Genomic DNA, 19,143 nt, shown 5'->3' with positions numbered 1-19,143 from the left:
TCTAGGGCTATCCATACTTTTTTTCTTTAATACTTTTCCTGATTCTCACATAGTAACTTTTAAAGCTGTTTGAACTGTTTGCAGCACTGTTATCCCTCAGCTTGTCCAGATGAATGGCCCATTTTTGCCTTTTGCCATTCACCCTGTTTTGAAGTTGATCTATTTGTCCTTTCTATCAACTCCATTGTCCCATGAGTAATTCGAGTGTGCCCTTCCTATCCGGAACGAGGGAGCATCACATTTATACCATTCCTCCTATTGCAAAGTTATTGTTAAAGTCAACAATGATACAGATTGTATCATTTCCAGTTGATCTCATGTTGCTCTGGGTTGTGCTGAAGAGCAGTTATATTGGGAACTTTTCAAATTATATTTAAATGAAGAGGGGCAGGGGGAAAAGGGGTCATTTCACTCTCTGTGACACTGGAAGGGGATGGGGTGACTCAGAGATTACCTCCTTCCCCATCACTACAGAACTGTTACTTTTTCTTCTGAGCCATGCAGAGTTTATCTTCATCACATTCTACCCATCCACTTCTCAAAGTGTCCTGTGAGGAACAGTTCTCAGATGTCTGTGCTTGGAGATGATGTTTTCACTTCTTTAATTCTAAATCAGAGTCATTGTGACCGGAGATAAGTGTCAAAGACCTGGAAGGGGAATTCAAGTGGATCCCAAACACAGTGTTATCATTTGGAGTTAAAATCACAGATTCTATCTGTTGGTAACGCCAGTTCTGGCAAGGTGGCTGGTCCGACCCCTCCCATTATTTGGATGCTAGGATAGTAAAAATGTTGTAAATAACTGACTATTGAGACAGTGGTGAGTGAAGTATGTTTGAATGAATCAGAGGAGAATGTGATGGGAGAATCTCTTGTCCGGATTCTGAATAATCAGATGTAACCTGCTCTGGAATTTGACTTGACACTTTCATTGTCATGTATTCTATCTCTCCTGAAGGCCATTTCGTCACCCAATTGGATATTAGTTCAGTTTGATGGGATGTAGCTCAGATTTATTGGAGAATTTAAGACAAATGACCATTTACTAAACTCATCATTTCTCACTTCAGTTTTGCTTTTTCCCCCATTCCTCCATGATGTCATGGGGAAAGTTCAAGTGCAGTTCTGTCAACGGGAAAGAACTCTCCAATTTACTGCACATGCTAACAAAGAAACAGCAGTGATTTAAAATCTCCACTCAGAAAAGGTGAACAGCAGCAGAACCCCAGCTAATTGGAGGAAGTGCATATGATCACGTGTTGTTCAATTGTTGAAGACAATATTGTCTCTGATGATCTGGGGAGAGAATTCCACATTAGGTGATTTTGAAATAGGCAAAATGCACATGTATTTGGTTCCTAAAGCATGTGTAACCCAGGCCTTACAGAAGATTTTTCCTAACTTATCCTATATTATGGGAGATGCTGCCGTTCATGAGACAGATGTTGAGGAAATAGAAGTGGGGGTTTAGTTGAATTTATCCTGTGTAGGGGCTAAAAATGTGTCTAAAATGAAATCAGCGTTGTAAGTTTAATAGTTGCAGAAAAATAGCTATTTTCTAATAGAAACTCCAATTCTGGTAACTAACAGATTCTAATCTAGCCCTGTATCCAGTTCCTTGCCTAGACCTGTGCCACCAAATTAAAGAAAAGCTGGGCATGTTTTGGGAAGCCATTCCTCACTACACTGCTGAGATTTGGAGTGGTTTTGTAAAAGATGCTACTTCAGAGAAGTGTAAATTTACCCTAACTAAGGCCAAGGATTTGTAAAGAACTGGGGTTCAAAGAGAACTCGCTCAGTTCTTCATTTCCACGCCAATAAAGGAAGATATGGTGACCAATGACCCAAGGGAAAGTGTTTGTACAACTCCACTTACTAGTTCAGTGTCACTGATGACAGTTCCAAAGGATGCCAGGGTCAGATAGAGAACAAACATCTTTACTGTTTGGATTCAAAGAGAGAGTGCTTCATAGGACATTCCTTCCCAGTGTATCCCAATCAGGCAGCCAGTTTGGGTGACAAGGACTTTCAGTCTGTAGAAATGATTGTAACCAATGAGGCAACGAATATGTCAGGCTCCAATTTCAGACTTCAGGATACTCACGTGTTGAGTCCTGATTCCGTGGTTTTTTTTCTCTGACGCTATGGCTACATAATAAAGCTGATGTTGGCACAGCTGCACCAATGTAGCTGTGCTGCTGTAGCACTGCTATTACAGATGCTCTCAGCCAATGGGAGAGATCTCTCCTGTTGGACTTGATTAGTCCAGCCCAAGTAAGCAGCGGTGGTGATGTTGGCAGGAGAAGCTCTTTTGCTGATGTAATGCTATCTACACAAGGTATTAGGACTGTGTAACTATGTTGCTCAGCTGTGTGGATTTTTCACACCGCTGAGCAATGTAGTTATACTGATACATGTCTTTAGTGTAGACCAGACCAGTTTTCTCTTGTTTTATGCATTTACATCACTTCTCCTCTACCACCTCCTACCTTGAAAGATTAAAAGGTGTGCACATAGAAGAGGAGTGTTTTTCCTCCTTATGCAAATATTCCCATATAGGAGAACCCTTCCACCAACACACATGGCAGAAGATCCTGAGATATATGAACTCACAGAAGTGGTTGGGACCTACATTGGGCCAAACCACAACTTGAGCCAAGTTTCAGTTGTTGGCAATGGGGATTAAAAGAAAGCTAACATATCTGACAAGAATTTGTGATCTTTAAATGTTAGTGTCACCAGTGAAAATGAAATTATAGGTGAAATCATTGTGCGATGATCTGAATCATTTTGAAAAACTGAAAGCTTTGTTTTTTGTTAGGTCATCTCCCCTATGACTAACCATTCTCCCTGTATGTGAGAGAGCTCCTAGTTTGGAGGGCTGAGCCAGCTGTCCGATTGCCTGGTTCCTCAACTGTAGATAGAGCTCTCAGTACCCATCAATCCAAAGACTGAAAAAAATGGAGAGTTCCAACAATTGTCATTTTAGTATCTTATTGTTCGTTTCTCTGTTTTTTTTGTTTTTAATAGCTAGGAGCGGTTCTGTCCTTTCTATTATATCAGGGTGTGACTGTGTAGCTCAGCGCATGTGTGACAAAAGCTTTTTGGTGCCAATTGGGAAAGGGGTCACAGTTACTCACAAGCAACTCCCATCTCAGATCTTTCAAACTTGCCACACCAAATACACTGATTGTATTATATTTATTCAGGAACCATAGATAGCAGTGAGACCTCTTCTGAAAAAAGCTTGTAAATTGCTGATACTCCTAATCACTGTGAGGTGTGTACGATTCATATTGCAGGAATAATGTAAGTACATGGAAAAATATGCTCATATGGTATTGTAATGAAAGTGAGTCACCCTAATCATTGGTCTTGGTGGGGACGGCCCATTCCAGTGGGAGGGAATTGTCACCTGTCCCTTGCTAGCCAGTTATGTTTTGTATTGCTCCATTATCAACCTTTGCACCAACCCAGAAAAGCCAATGGAAAAACATCTAAGACAAATTATAGACATCGAAACCCTGTAGAAGTGAAAAGGACAATATGACAATGAATAGATCGTCCTTTCTGTGAATAAAGTCAAAAGACTGATTCAGTTCATAACAGGGTGGAGAAAAACACTCTGGGTCCATTCACCAAGAAGATCCCTAATGATCAGTGGTGCTTCATGAAAGGCAGGGCCCTGGCTCCTAGGGACTAGCAGCAACTGCAATAGACTGAAGTGTGAGGTGAGAATCTACTTAGATAGGAAAAGTAACTATTAAAAAGTATAGGTTGCGTTTTGTGTTTTTGTTCTGTTTAAATCTCTACCCCTTGTTAAATGTCCATTTTTTTTATAACTACTTAAGTGCTTTGTGTGATACAGGAGCAGTGGTCAATAGTAAAACTGGTAACCTGGGATGTACCATTGCTTCTGGAAGGGAGGATCTGGGATTTCTCTGAGTATCTGGTGATCAGGGCTGGACCCCGGGGGGTGGGAGGGGTCACATTGAAGGAACTCAGGGGTTAGAGTGCCTCTATTGGCAACTGGCAGGGCTGCTGTAGCTCAGAGGAGGGTGCTTGAGTGCCTGACAGGCTGGGTGGGTTTGGTCACTGACATCCAGCTGCCAAATGCAAAAGTCCCTCTTCCTCATGGCAGGTGCCAATGAGGAGACTCTCAGCCCTCAGCACCCTGAGAAGGGTCACACCTGTGAAATCCACAGGGAAAGCACCCTGTAGCATAGTTCCCAGACTCAAAATAGCCCTAAAACTCTGCCCTACGAAATCATGAAACATGTGCTCTTCCCTCTGTGAAAGCATATAAAGAATCCAAGAACTGGAGGGTTGGGATTGGGTCCAGAGTGACCTAGACAAATTGGTGGATTGAGCCAAAAGAAATCTGAGGACGTTCAACAAGGACAAGGGCAGAGTCCTGCACTTAGGATGGAAGAATCCTATGCACTGCTACAGGCTGAGGATGGAGTGGGTAAGGGTTAGGGTCATGTGCTCCAGCCCCCTAATCATTTTTGTTGCCCTCCGCTGGACTCTTTCCAATTTTTCCACATTCTCCTTGTAGTGTGCGGCCCAAAACTGGACATGATACTCCAGATGAGACCTCACCAATGTCAAATATAGGGGAATGATCACGTCCCTCGATCTGCTGGTCTTGCCCCTTCTTATACAGCCCAAAATGCCGTTATCCTTCTTGGCAACAAGGGCACATGGTTGACTCGTATCCAGCTTCTCATCCTCTGTAACTCCTAGGTTCTTTTTTGCAGAACTGCTGCCTTGCCATTGGGTCCCTAGTCTATAGCAATGCATGGGATTTTTCCATCCTAAGTGCAGGACTCTGCCCTTGTCCTTGCTGAACCTCATCAGATTTCTCCTTGCCACTTCTGCTGGCATGGGCAGGCATCTTGGAGGCCTTTCTAGAAGAGAATTTGGGACTGAGTTGGGAAAACCAGTTTCAAAACAGGAAGCTCAGGTTTAATTTCATTTATTTATAATATTAAATAATCCTTTCCTCCTAGTATCACAATCATAAGTGCTTCAGCATTACGGTTTTCCAGAGGAAAAACTTAACTTCTCTCCAAAGGGAGTTGAGAGAAAACACTTTTCAGAGTCCAAAAGAGACAAGACGGATGAGGGTAAGAGCTTGTAGAGGACCAACCTCTGTTGGTGAAAGAGACAAGCTTTGGAGCTAACCCAGAACTCTTCTTCAGCTCCGTGTAGCTCCAAAGTTCATCTCTTCCACAAACAGAAGTTAGAGCATAAGAATGGCCCTACTAGGTCACAGCAAGGATCCATCTATCCCACTAGCCTGTCTTCCAAAAGTTCCCAGTGCCAGGTGCTCCAAAGAGAGAGAACAAAACAAGTAAGTGATCCATCCCCTGTCGCCCATTCCCAGCTTCTGGCACAGAGAGGATAGGGACACCGTCCTTGCCCATGCTGGATAATAGCCCTTGATGGACCTATCCTCCATGAACTTATCTAGTCCAGTTTTGAACCCTCTTCTAGTCTTGGCCTTCACAACACACTCTGGCAAAGAGTTCCCCAGGTTAACTGTGCATTGTGTGATGAAATATTTCCTTTTGTTCATTTCAAACCTGCAGCCTATTCATTTCATTTGGTGACCCTCCTACTTCTTGTATTATTCTGAGAAGGAGTAAATAACACTCCCTTGGTCTTTTAAAATATATTATGTGACCCCCTCCCTTGTGTCTCTCATGGATGCAACAACACTGCAAACAAGCTTCAAAGTCGATGCAAATGGAAGAAGTATTTGGGGTTTCATTCCTTATGTCCCAGTCCCATCATGTGGCCATTTCCTTTCCCTCCTCTGTTACAAGCTTTGGTGTTTTGCATAGAAACATTATTTTCCCAGGAGAGACCCAGGAGTGGTGGCTGCATTCCTGTACCAAACAGTCACTAGAAGGGGGCAGACAAAGGCCTTTAGGACAAAGCATCCATCACAGTCAAAAAATCATCTCCTTCCTGCAGGTGACTGGCAGCCTGAGTTTGTTCCTTATCCTCCCTGAATCTGGGGGCTAGACTCAGCACTATCCAGCCCCTCTGCATGTAGCAGGAACAAACACAAACCTTGTCTTTAAAACAAGCTGTCCCCTTCCTTCTTAGGGAAGATTTTCCTATGATTGAAATTGAGCTTCAGTTCCCCTCTCCTAGGGGTGGGTTAGGTGTGGGGTATTGGTGGTATAGTGGTGAGCATAGCTGTCTTTTAAGCAATTAACCTGAGTTCAAGTCCTAGCCAATGTAATAATGGCTTTTGTCTTTTGTTCATTGTCTGGAAGTAATTTAATTTCAGTCACATTGTGTTACAATCACATTATCAATAGAATGAAACAAAGTCAAAGTCAAAGTCCAGAAGGTCATACAGGATAGAGATGTACAAGGGGCTGGAATGTGTCATCTGAGAAAGACAGAATGCTTGGAAACCTCCATCTCCCATCCCCTGGCCTTCCATGTTATGATTCCAGCTGTGTGCAATGTTTATCTGTTCCTGCATTATGGGGAAATTAAGTTTTGAGTCCGTTTTTGCTCCTGCAGATTCCTTTGCTGTTACAATTATAATGACATGGACAAAACGAAGGCACAATAAAAATAAATGCAAAATTGCAATACAGTTAGGGAAAGAGAAGATCACAGTTAAGCCAAACACTTCAAAATAAAAATACTAAAAATTACCCTCCTCCCCCACTAAAGGGGGTGGGGTACAGCTCTGACTGAGAGGCCCCACAGGAGAAATTTCAGCCCAAAGACAAATTTGTGTGAATTGTTGAGAAGTGAAGAGCCCCCTTCCCTCCCCCAAAATCCCCAGAACTCTAGTGTCACCCCTATGACACCAGCACAGGAAACCCAGTGGGATGGGATTATAGAATACAAGGGGGAGGGAGCAGGGGAGAGACGTGACAGGGAGTCTCTCTTTTTCCTTCTCTCTTCACTTTCTGTTCTTCTGTTTCCGTCCAGGAACTGCAGTCATAGCAGGGAGGGCTTTGTCTCATTGTAAGGGATCCGTGTTGGTCATGGAGGTTGTGGCAGTGATGGATTCTGTGACTTCCTGTGACCTCCATGACTTCTATAGTGGCTACTGTGGCTGACTCCAGGACCGCCCAAGCTGCTGGCTCTGGGGGCCACCCAAGCGACAGCCAATGCAGCTGGCCCTGGGGACCGCTTGACCAGTTGTTCTGAGGGCAGTGGGAGCAGCTGCAGCTCGGTGGCCCCTGGCAGCACTCCCAGGGTGACCTGAGCAGCAGCTGGCCCCCTGGGGCTCCCCCCCTACCCCTGGCAGCAGCTGGAGTGGCAGCAGCTCTCAGGGCCTCTCCCCTTGTAGCTGGTGCTCATTATCCATCAAATAAATCAAAACACTTCCTCCTGCAAGTGGATTTAGCCCAGGACCCTCAGAGTCAGCAGCTGTTACACCCCGCACTGAGCTCTTTGGTCAGGTGTCCTAGCGCTGGAAGCCTCCTGTTTAGATCCTAAAATAGCGTTTTTTCACCTGGTGGGGGTGTTAAATTTTGGATTGGGCACTGTAGCTCCACCGTTATTTTATTGAATTGCTTCAAAACAGCAAGTATAAGTACAGCTGAACCGGGTCAGACCAAAGGTCCATCTAGCCCAGTATCTGTCTACCGACAGTGGCCAATGCCAGGTGCCCCAGAGGGAGTGAACCTAACAGGCAATGATCAAGTGATCTCTCTCCTGCTATCCATCTCCATCCTCTGACAAACAGAGGCTAGGGACACCATTCCTTACCCATCCTGGCTAATAGCCATTTATGGACTTGGCCACCATGAATTTATCCAGTTCTCTTTTAAACGCTGTTATAGTCCTAGCCTTCACAACCTCCTCAGGTAAGGAGTTCCACAAGTTGACTGTGCGCTGCATGAAGAAGAACTTCCTTTTATTTGTTTTAAACCTGCTGCCTATTAATTTCATTTGGTGACCCCTAGTTCTTGTATTATGGGAATAAGTAAATAACTTTTCTTATCCACTTTCTCAACATCACTCATGATTTTGTATACCTCTATCATATCCCCCCTTAGTCTCCTGTTTTCCAAGCTGAAGAGTCCTAGCCTCTTTAATCTTTCCTCATATGGGACCCTCTCCAAACCCCTAATCATTTTAGTTGTCCTTTTCTGAACCTTTTCTAGTGCCTGTATATTTTTTTGAGGTGAGGAGACCACATCTGTACACAGTATTCGAGATGTGGGCATACCATGGATTTCTATAAGGGCAATAATATATTCTCAGTCTTATTCTCTATCCCCTTTTTAATGATTCCTAACATCCTGTTTGCTTTTTTGACCGCCTCTGCACACTGCGTGCACATCTTCAGAGAACTGTCCACAATGACTCCAAGATCTTTTCCCTGACTCGTAGCTAAATTAGCCCCCATCATATTGTATGTATAGTTGGGGTTATTTTTTTCCAATGTGCATTACTTTACATTTATCCATATTAAATTTCATTTGCCATTTTGTTGCCCAATCACTTAGCTTTGTGAGATCTTTTTGAAGTTCTTCACAATCTGCTTTGGTCTTAACTATTTTGAGCAGTTTAGTATAATCTGCAAAATTTTGCCACCTCACTATTTTCCCCTTTCTCCAGATCATTTATGAATAAATTGAATAGGATTGGTCCTAGGACTGACCCTTGGGGAACACCACTAGTTACCCCTCTCCATTCTGAGAATTTACCATTAATTCCTACCCTTTGTTCCCTGTCTTTTAACCAGTTCTCAGTCCATGAAAGGATCTTCCCTCTTATCCCACGGCAACTTAATTTACATAAAAGCCTTTGGTGAGGGACCTTGTCAAAGGCTTTCTGGAAATCTAAGTACACCACATCCACTTGATCCCCCTTGTCCACATGTTTGTTGACCCCTTCAAAGAACTCTAATAGATTAGTAAGACATGATTTCCCTTTACAGAAACCATGTTGACTATTGCTCAACAGTTTATGTTTTTCTATGGGTATGTCTACACTACAAGAGTAGTTCGATTCAACTTAATTCAAATTTGTGGAATCAACCTTACGAAGTCGAATTTGTGTATCCACACTAAGGACACTAATTCGACTTTGTGATTCCACACTAACGGGGTCAGCGTCGACTTTGGAAGCGGTGCACTGTGGGAAGCTATCCCACAGTTCCGGCAGTCCCCACTGCCCATTGGAATGCTGGGTAGAGCCCCCAATGCCTGCTGGGGGAAAAAATGTGTCGAGGGTGGTTTTGGGTAACTGTCATCATTGAACCGTCAATCACGCCCTCCCTCCCCGAAAGCGCCTGCGGGCAATCTGTTCGTGCACTTTTCTGGTCAGTGACAGCGCGGACGCCACAGCACTGCGAGCATGGAGCCCGCTGCAGTTATGGCCGTTTTCACCTCCTCGCACCTTATCGTCCACCTCTTCCACAGTCAGCTGCTGAGAAATCGGGCTACTTTTCAATGGTGCTGCAAGCACTGGTGGAGCATAGGGGACGTTTTACCAACATCAACGTCGGGTGGCCAGGCAAGGTTCATGACGCACGTTTTTTCAGGAACTGTGGTCTGTTTAGACACCTGCAGGAAGGTAGTTTCTTCCTGGACCACAAAATAACTCTTGGGGATGTGCAGATGCCTATAGTGATCCACGGGGACCCAGCCTACCCGCTAATGCCCTGGCTCATGAAGCCCTATACAGGTGCCTTGGACAGCGACAAGGAACTCTTCAAGTACCAGCGAGCAGCGTGACCTGTGACTGTTCAGTTTCTTTACAGAGAAGCTGAACCTGCCCCTGTTTCTTTCTCTGCAGTTACATACCCCGTTCACCCCGTTTCCCCCACTTCCAACACACGTGTAAAAATAAAATACATGTCCCATTGTTACTTAACAAAGGTTTCTTTATTAATGACTTTGCGTTAAAGGGTTGAAACTGGGACGCAGACTGTGCTGGGTAGGGTGTGCGGTGATGTAAAGACCACCTCTAAACTCGAGGAATGACAGGCTCCTGCTCCTAGAGCGGTCCGCAGTGCCGGACTGCTTGTTTCAATGGAGCCTGCCATCCCTCCTTTTTGGGATTCTGTGTGCGGGGGCTATGTGACCTTGTGGCGGAGGAGGATGGATACAGATTCCTCTGCTGCGTGACTCAGCGGTCCAGGACAAGGACCGCTGCATAAGATCTGTAACCGCCCTCCCCTGCTACAAAGTCACATCCCCCCAACCCACACAGAACCTGGAAACCACCTCCCATACCGACGAGGGTGCCTACTGACTGCAGTGTGTGTGTGACCTGCTGCTGATCCTGCCCCCGTGTCTGTACCCTGGTAAAGGTGACTGTCCTATGCAATTAAGAACCCCCTTCCCCACCCCACCCCCTTCAAACACAGTCTTCTGTGAAAAAACATGACGGAAACAGTAATTAACAGCAAAGTATTTTTAATAATTAACTAGACAGTTAGGGGATGAAACTGGGATTGGGGCTTGGGTGAGTCAGGAAAGGAAAGACTTCTCAAAATTTAGGGTATGAGAGCTTTTGGGTACTTGAGCACTCTGCTGGAGTGCAGTGACAGTTTTCACAGCCCCTGGCGCCCCTCCTTCTGGTTATTTTGGGTGAGGGGGGTATGGGACTTTGTGGCGGGGGAGGGCGGTTGCAGATACACTGCAGGGGGGCTCTGTCCTCCTGCGGTCCTGCAGAACATCCACAAGGTGCCGGAGCATGTCCGTTTGCTCCCTCATTAGTCCAAGCAGCGTTTGAGTCACCTGCTTCTCTTCCTCACGCCACCTCTCCTCCCGTTCGCTGTGTGAGCACTGGTACAGAGAGAGGGTCTCCCTCCACTGGCTCTGCTGGTCCGCCTCGGCTCGGGAGCAGCCCATAAGTTCAGCGAACATCTCATCCCGTGTCTTTTTCTTTCATCGCCTAATCTTTGCCAGCCTCTGTGAGGGGGATGCTGTGGCAGGTCTGGAGACAGTCGAAGCTGTGTGATGGGAAACAGGGAGTGAATTCCTTGCAAAGATACATTTTTGCGAACAATGAACACTGTTTAGTCTGTCTCTGTGAATTCTGGGTTGAGATCCCAGTGCCTGATGGGGCAAAAACCATTTTTGCGGGTGGTTCTGGGTAAATGTCGTCAGTCATCCCTTCCTCCAGGAAAGCAACGGCAGACAATCATTTCGAGCCCATTTTCCCTGGATTGCCCTGGCAGACGCCACAGCATGGCAACCATGGAGCCTGTTTTGCCTTTTGTGACTGTCACCGTATGTGTACTAGATGCTGCTGACAGAGGCGATTCAGCAGCGCTACACAGCAGCATGCTTTTGCTTTTGCATGACAGCAGAGATGGTTACCAGCCATACTGTACCATCTACCATACCATAAATTGGTAATAAGATGATCATGGTTACCAGTCCTTTTGCACTGCACCATTTGCTGGTGTCATAAGTGCCCCTGGCTGAGATCAGCCAGGGGCTAAAGCAAAATTGGGAATGACTCCCTGAGTCAATCCCTCCTTTTTGGTATCTAAAAATAGAATCAGTCCTGCCTAGAATATGGGCAAGTGTACTAGAGAACCACTGTATCATAGAACCAGAGAGCACAGCTGCTCTGTGTCAGATCCTGCAGAAATTATGAGCTGTATGCTATTCACAGGCGGTGCTCCTGCAACAACCCCACCTGTTCATTCCGTTCTTCCCCCAGCCTTCCTGGGCTACCATAGCATTGTCCCCCCACTTGTGTGATGAAGTAATAAATAATGCAGGAATAAGACACAGTGACTTGTTAGTGAGAAATGAGTGGAAGGCAGCCTCCAGCTGCTATGATAGTCCAGACAGGACATTAAGCAGTGTGTAGGAGAGGAGCCCAGCATCCCTCTGCTAGTCCAGGGGCAATTGAATCTTTTCTTTACACATGAAGGGTGGGGGCTGATGGAGCTCAGCCCCCTGTTGCTATGATGAGGATGGTTACCAGCCATACTGCACCATCTACCAGGAAAAATTAGGACCAGGTGCCCTTGATAGACCTCACGGATGCTAGTCGGCATGGTTACCAGTCCTTTTGCACTGCCCCATGTGCCAATAGGCTGATGATGACGATGGATATCAGCCATACTGTACCGTCAGCCACGCATGGCGGGGGGGGGGGGGAGCAAGGATATTGGTGTTGAGTGCTGCAGCATTGCATCTATCTGCAGCATTCAGTAAAGATAAGGTGACATGTAAAAGAGTCAACAGAGGATTGTTTTCCCTTTCACTTCTGGGGGTGGGGGGGTGCATAAATTGCCGAGCTATGCCCTGACCCACCACGGACACTGTGTTTGACCTTAGAAGCATTTGGAGCTCAGCCAAGAATGCAAATGCTTTTCGGAGACAGCAGGAACTGTGGGATAGCTTGCGTCCTCACTCCCCCCTCCCTCCATGAGCGTCCATTTGATTCTTTGGCTTTCCGTTACGCTTGTCACGCAGCAGCGTGCTGAGTCTCTGCTACGCCGTCTGTCTGGAGATTTTTTTAAAATACTTTGGACCAGGCGTAACATTACAGTAATTCCCCTAATTAGATGCAGGAGTCTCTGAGCGAGATCACCCTGAGGATGGTCACTGAAGGAGATAGAGAGCGCATGCTGCGTGAAAGCCAGCACAAACCAGGGGCCTATGCAGCCGTGCTCGGGGAGGCAATGCTCCCTGAGGACCTCATGAAAGCCTGGCGCGGAAAGGTGTGCTACCACGGAGCACCCAATAAGGCAGCTCTCCCCAGGAACCTCCTGCGGAGGCTTTTCGATTACCTCCAGGAGAGCTTCGTGGAGATCTCCCAGGAGGATTTCTGTTCTATCCCCATATATATAGACCTACTTTTCACATAGTTCAGATTCCTGTTCCATTAATAATAAAAGTTTACATGTTTAAAGCACTTACCGACTGATCCTTCCCCTGATTCAGGGTCCGGGTTAACGGCCGGGGAGGGTTGGTAGGGGATCTCCGTGAGGGTGATGAAGAGATCCTGGCTGTCGGGGAAACCAGCGTTGTAAGCGCTGTCGCCTGCCTCGTCCTCCACAAACCCTTCCTCATCTTCCCCGTCCGCGAACATCGCCGAGGAACTGGCCGTCGACACTATCCCATCGTCAGAGTCCACGGTCACTGGTGGGGCAGTGGTGGCAGGCTCCGGAGCATCCGTTTGCCGCTTTGGTCTTCTGGTAGCCTTGTCTCAGGTCCTTGATTTTCAGGCGGCACTGCATTGCATCCCGGCTGGATCCTCTGTCTGTCATGGCTTTGGAGACCTTCTCGTAGGTCTTTGCATTCCGTTTTTTGGAGCGCAGCTCCTAAAGCACAGACTCCTCGCCCCACACACCGAGCAGATCCAAAACTTCCCGGTCAGTCTATGCTGGGGCCCTCTTTCTATTCAGAGATTGCCTGGACTCCTCTGCTGGAGAGCTCTGCATCGTTGCCGGTGCTGCTGAGCTCGCCCCGATGTCCAACCAGGAAATGAGATTCAAACTGGCCAGACAGGAAAAAGAATTCAAATTTTCCCAGGGCTTTTCCTGTGTGGCTGATCAGAACATCCAAGCTCAGACTGCTGTCCAGAGCGTCAACAGAGTGGTGCAGTGTGGGATAGCTCCCGGAGCTACTAAGGTCGATTTCCGTCCACACCTAGCCTAATTTGACATGGCCATGTCAAATTTAGCGCTACTCCCCTCGTCGGGGAAGAGTACATAATTCGAACTAAAGAGCCCTCTATGTTGAATTAAATGGCTTCCTGGTGTGGACGGGTGCACGGTTAATTCGAATTAACGCTGCTAAATTCGAATTAAAGTCCTAGTGTGGACCAGGCCTAAGTGTCTGACAATTTTATTCTTAACTATTGTTTCGACTAATTTGCCGGTACTGATGTTAGACTTACCGGTCTGTAATTACGGGGATCACTTCTAGATCTCTTTTTAAATATTGGCGTTACATTAGCTAACTTCCAGTCATTGGGTACCGAAGCTGATTTAAAGGACAGGTTACAAATCTAAGTTAATAGTTCCACAACTTCACATTTGAGTTCTTTCAGAACTCTTGGGTGAATGCCATCTGGTCCCAGTGACTTGTTATTGTTGAGTTTATCAATTAATTCCAAAACCTCCTCTAGTGACACTTCAATCTGTGACAGTTCCTCAGATTTGTCACCTACAAAAGCCACCTAAGGTTTGGGAATCTCCCTAACATCCTCAGCCGTAAAGACTGAAGCAAAGAATCTATTTAGTTTCTCCACAATGACTTTATCATCTTTAAGCACTCCTTTTGTATCTCGATCATCAAGGGGCCCCACTGGTTGTTTAACAGGCTTCTTGCTTCTGATGTACTTAAAAAACATTTTGTTATTACCTTTGGAGTTTTTGGCTAGCCCTTCTTCAAACTCCTCTTTGGCTTTTCTTATTACACTCTTGCACTTAATTTGGCAGTGTTTATGCTCCTTTCTATTTGCCTCACTAGGATTTGACTTCCACTTTTTAAAGGAAGTCTTTTTATCTTTCACTGCTTCTTTTACATGGTTGTTAAGCCACGGTGGCTCTTTATTAGTTCTTTTACTGTGTTTCTTAATTCGGGGTATACATTGAAGTTGGGCCTCTATTATGGTGTCTTTAAAAAGCGCCCATGCAGCTTGCAGGGATTTCACTTTAGTCACTGTACCTTTTAACTTCTGTTTAACTAACCCCCTCATTTTTGCATAGTTCCCCCTTTTGAAATTAAATGCCACAGTGTTGGGCTGTTGAGATGTTCTTCCAACCACAGGGATGTTGAATGCTATTGTATTATGGTCACTATTTCCAAGCAGTCCTGCCATAGTCAAGAAAATCTCCTAAGGGCCAGGCTCTCTGCCATGGAAACAGCTGCCCCTGCTCTCCAGGAGTCTGTGTGTTCCACTCAGCAACATACAACCCTGCTCCGAACTGAAGGGGGGGTCAGACAGTGACGGTAACAAATACTTCAGACTATTAACACAAGTCCCTTCCTTTCTTTAACCCAGGATGTGCCAGTCAACTGTTAGCCATGGTGTTATCTTCATCTTAAAATACCTCTCAGGACATTGAACAGAGGAAGTGAAACTCCCTCCCTCAAATGGCTCCCTGTGGAGGTGTTGTACCGTACCTGCCCCTGGAGACTGTCTGGTTTTATATTCTTAGAGCTTTTTCTCTTCAACCCCCTTATCCCAATCCATGGGCCACCGCCGCATTTCAGAGTTTAGAATTTACTCTCATCACCCTTGTATGGCACTTTCCATGTGAATGAGACAAAGTAAGTGGGGGAAGCTCCATGGCTAATGAAAACTGATGCGTTGGGTGAGGCCGGAACTCATAACCCCAGCACTACACCTCTCTCATTAGCCAGTTGCACCCCTCTAGGTGCTTCATAGATAAGCTTGGGATATAGGTAGTTACCTGTGTTTGTGATTAACAACTTTGGTGGCTAATTAAAAGGCTGATGGTTCAAACCCAGGTGAAGATAGAGGTGGTTTTTTAGTGATGAGAATCCAGTACATTTTAACAGGCAGGAAAATGCTTCAATTCTGGTCTAGCCTCATTGGGCAAGCATAAGTGATACTTCTGCCAGCTGTATTGGTGGTATAGTGGTGAGCATAGCTGCTTTCCAAGCAGTTGACCTTGGTTCAATTCCCAGCCAATGCAGTGATGTGATATTTTCTCCCCTGGGAATTGGTTTAATTTCAGTCACATTGTATCAGTTTAGCAATGGAATGAGAGAATCAATATCCTGCAGGTTATTAAACACCCAGTGGAGGAAGAAAGGGACAAGACTATAAAATGAGCTGTTGGAGTCATCCTGGTATTACAATGTTTGGTTTATTTTTTTTTAAATTTCCTTTACTTCCCTCTCCCTTTTAGACTCAGAGCCTTTAAGGTCAGAAGGGACCAGTGTGATCATCTAGTCTGACCTGCTGCATCTTGCAGGCCAAAAGACCCCATCCACCCACACCTGTAATAGACCCAGGAGGGGAGGCAGCTCTGTGCACTGCCTCTACCCCAGGCTGCGCATGGAGGCCCTCTGCTCCCCTCCCCCCATGGGTGTGCAGAGATGTGCCAGCAGCACTGAGGTGGCTCCTGCCCACTCTACCTCCATCCCTCCGTGCCACTCCCAGAAATGGCCAGCATGTCCCAGCATCCACTGGGGCAGGGGGAGTGTCTCCATTCACTGCCCCTGCCCTGAGTACCAACTCCGCAGCTCCCATTGGCCAGAAACTGCAGCCAATGGGAGCTTGGGGATCAATGCCTGCAGGCAGCAATGCACGGAGACCCCCTGGCCCTGCCCACCTAGGAGCTGCTGCCACAGGGTTGTGTGTACCAGTCACTTTGGGAGCTGCACTGCCCGGGGTAAGTGCCACCCCTCCTGCACCCCAACCCCCTCCCCCAGTGCAGAGCCAGCACCCTGCACCCAAATTTCCTCCGAGAGCTTTGCTTGTCTTCCTTTCACCCAGAACCATCCTTCTTCTCCTGGGATGCAAGTAGCCACCCCTGGGAAGCCAAGAGGCAGGCACAGGATTCTACCTCCCAGCAGCCAACCACACCTCCCCAGGCTTTGCAGAACGAATGGTGACGCTCTACTAATCCCACTTAGCCGCACTGAAGTGCTTAGCTTCTGCCCTGCCTTCCTCAGATCGACTTTCCTCTTTTGCCCCATTCCTGCCTCACTTCCTCCTTTCGCAACTCACACAAAGGAGGCCAGCTGGAAGAGCCGGCTGCCATAGGCCAACCTCCAAGGGCAGAGGAGACCAAGCCACAGGGCTTCAAAAGGTGACTGGCCAAGATCCTCTAGCTTTCCCCTGCAGATGCCAAGGCTTTTTCTCAGCTCATTTCACCACCCTCTGTCTTGCAGGGGTTGGGGTTATTGCAGGTGTTACCTGAAATTGGGCCAGCTAGTAAGCATAGGGAGGACTAATGACCCACCACAGTTTGGCAGAAAGCAGCACGTTTATTATATTGACAGCTAAGCTCAAAAGAAGTGGGGGCATCACACTCACACAGCACTGGAGATGTCAGGATTCTGCAAGGTAAGTGTCCCACAGCACCACAATGGACTGTGTGATGAAGGCAAGTCTTCCTAAGGCACAATGAAATGCAACACAGTGGACCCAGTGAAGGACATTCACTGGAAGTACAAGCTTGTGAGAGCAACAAAGAATCCTGTGGCACCTTATAGACTAACAGACGTTCTGCAGCATGAGCTTTCGTGGGTGAATACCCACTTCTCTTGCATCTGAAGAAGTGGGTATTCACCCACGAAAGCTCACGCTGCAGAACGTCTGTTAGTCTATAAGGTGCCACAGGATTCTTTGTTGCTTTTACAGATCCAGACTAACATGGCTACCCCTCTGAAGCTTGTGAGTGCACTCCTGAGCATGAGGCCCCTTCCCCTTTTAAGGACCTGCTCCTCATGGCCTGCAACTAGAGATGATTTGGCTGCCTCTGGTTGGTCACACTCCACCTTGGGCAGTGTCCATGCTCTGGGTGTGTGAGTGCTGCCTAATTAGAGTCCCAGACCCCTTGTCTACCTGGGAGCTCTACAACCAGCCCATTCATCCTGCAAGGGAAAGCCACTTCACAGGTATTCAGAAAGGGAGAGAAGACAAAGGTGGGAGTGGGAGAAGTATAACAGACCTTTTGAGCATAGAAATCATTGCTGTTCCTATAACAGCAGGGAGAGGCTAGTAGGAGCTGGGAAATTAAGCCATCCTGTTTCTGCGTGGTTTCAAACCAGGGACCTTTTACATATTAGGCAAATGTGATAACCACTACACTACAGAAACTCTGTCACAGTGCTCTGCCCCTCCCTTCATAAGAAGGCCCTTACTAGGCTAGGGTAGCTCAGTGGTTTGAGCATTGCCTGCTAAACCCAGGATTGTGAGTTCAATCCTTGAGAGGGCTATTTAGGGATCTGGGGCACAATCAGTACTTGGTCCTGCTAGTGAAGACAGGGGGCTGGACTCAATGACCTTTCAAGGTCCCTTCCAGTTCTAGGAGATTGGTATATCTCCAATTATTACCAAAGGTCCATCCAACCCTGTATCCTATCTGCCAACAGTGGCCAGTGCCAGGTGCCACAGAGGGACTGAACCTAACAGGTAATGATCAAGAGATCTCTCTCCTAGCCATCCATCTCAACCCTCTGACAAACAGAGGCTAGGGATACCATTCCTTACCCATCCTGGCTAGTAGCTGGGAGTGCTTTGTTCCAGCTGGGCCTGACTGTTATAAAAAAGCAGTCAGCTGCGAACCAGCTGAGCAGCAGAGAGGCAAACAGAAGGAGTTTGCCGGGAGAGAGCCTACCAAGGCCCCCCCCCTCACAGGTTTCTCTGAGTAGCATCTGCCACAAGTAAGGAAGCTCTTAGAAGGAAGAGACTATGGATGCTGAGCGATCCACTGTTGTGACCTGCACAGGATGTGCCATGTTCATCTTCCTTCCACAGGATAGGAGCGACTTTGTCTGTACAAAGTGCAAGCTGATCTCCATATTGGAAGGGAAGATTCAAGGTCTGGAGAAACGAATAACAACCCTGCGTTCCATAAAAGAAAATGAGGATTTCCTGGATAGATGTCAGGATCAGCTTCAGCGGGCACAATGTTCTGAAGATTCAGAGCAGGCTACGCAGCGGGGACAGAAGGCCAGTGAGGATAATTGGCGGCATGTGACTTCCAGAAGAGGAAAGAGTACCAGAAATGTCCATGTACCAGTAACACAGATGCAGGTGAGCAACCGTTTTCATGTTCTCTCCGCAGGTACTAGTGCAGAGGGTGGAGTGGATGATACATCTGAGGGAACAGAGCAGAAGGAGACTCCACTGATTGGAAGGCATGAGGTGCACCGTCCTAGGGATGGGGGTTCCATGACCACCACTCCCAAGAGGAGGAGAAGGAGGAGGGTGGTGGTGGTCGGGGACTCTCTCCTCAGGGGGACTGAGTCATCTATCTGCTGCCCTGACCGGGAAAACCGAGAGGTGTGTTGCTTGCCAGGGGCTAGGATTCACGATGTGACGGAGAGACTGCCGAGACTCATCAAGCCCTCGGATCGCTACCCCTTCCTGCTTCTCCACGTGGGCACCAATGATACTGCCAAGAATGACCTTGAGCGTATCACTGCAGAATACGTGGCTCTGGGAAGAAGGATAAAGGAGTTTGAGGCGCAA

At 46.9% G+C, this 19,143-nt stretch overlaps 2 non-coding genes across 2 annotated transcripts; one reads left to right on the top strand and one right to left on the bottom strand.

Annotated features, from left to right (window-relative positions):
* The first annotated feature begins 15,559 nt into the window (after positions 1-15,559).
* TRNAG-UCC lies at positions 15,560-15,631 on the top strand. Its single transcript has one exon. It is a non-coding gene; the product is annotated as a tRNA-Gly (tRNA).
* A 2,062-nt stretch (positions 15,632-17,693) lies between these two features.
* On the bottom strand, positions 17,694-17,766 carry TRNAI-AAU. The gene has a single exon. It is a non-coding gene; the product is annotated as a tRNA-Ile (tRNA).
* Positions 17,767-19,143: the final 1,377 nt, after the last annotated feature.

The sequence above is a fragment of the Mauremys reevesii genome, unplaced genomic scaffold (genome assembly GCF_016161935.1).
Source record: "Mauremys reevesii isolate NIE-2019 unplaced genomic scaffold, ASM1616193v1 Contig2, whole genome shotgun sequence".
NCBI lineage: Eukaryota > Metazoa > Chordata > Testudines > Geoemydidae > Mauremys > Mauremys reevesii.
This window is presented reverse-complemented; position numbering and strand designations above follow the sequence as displayed.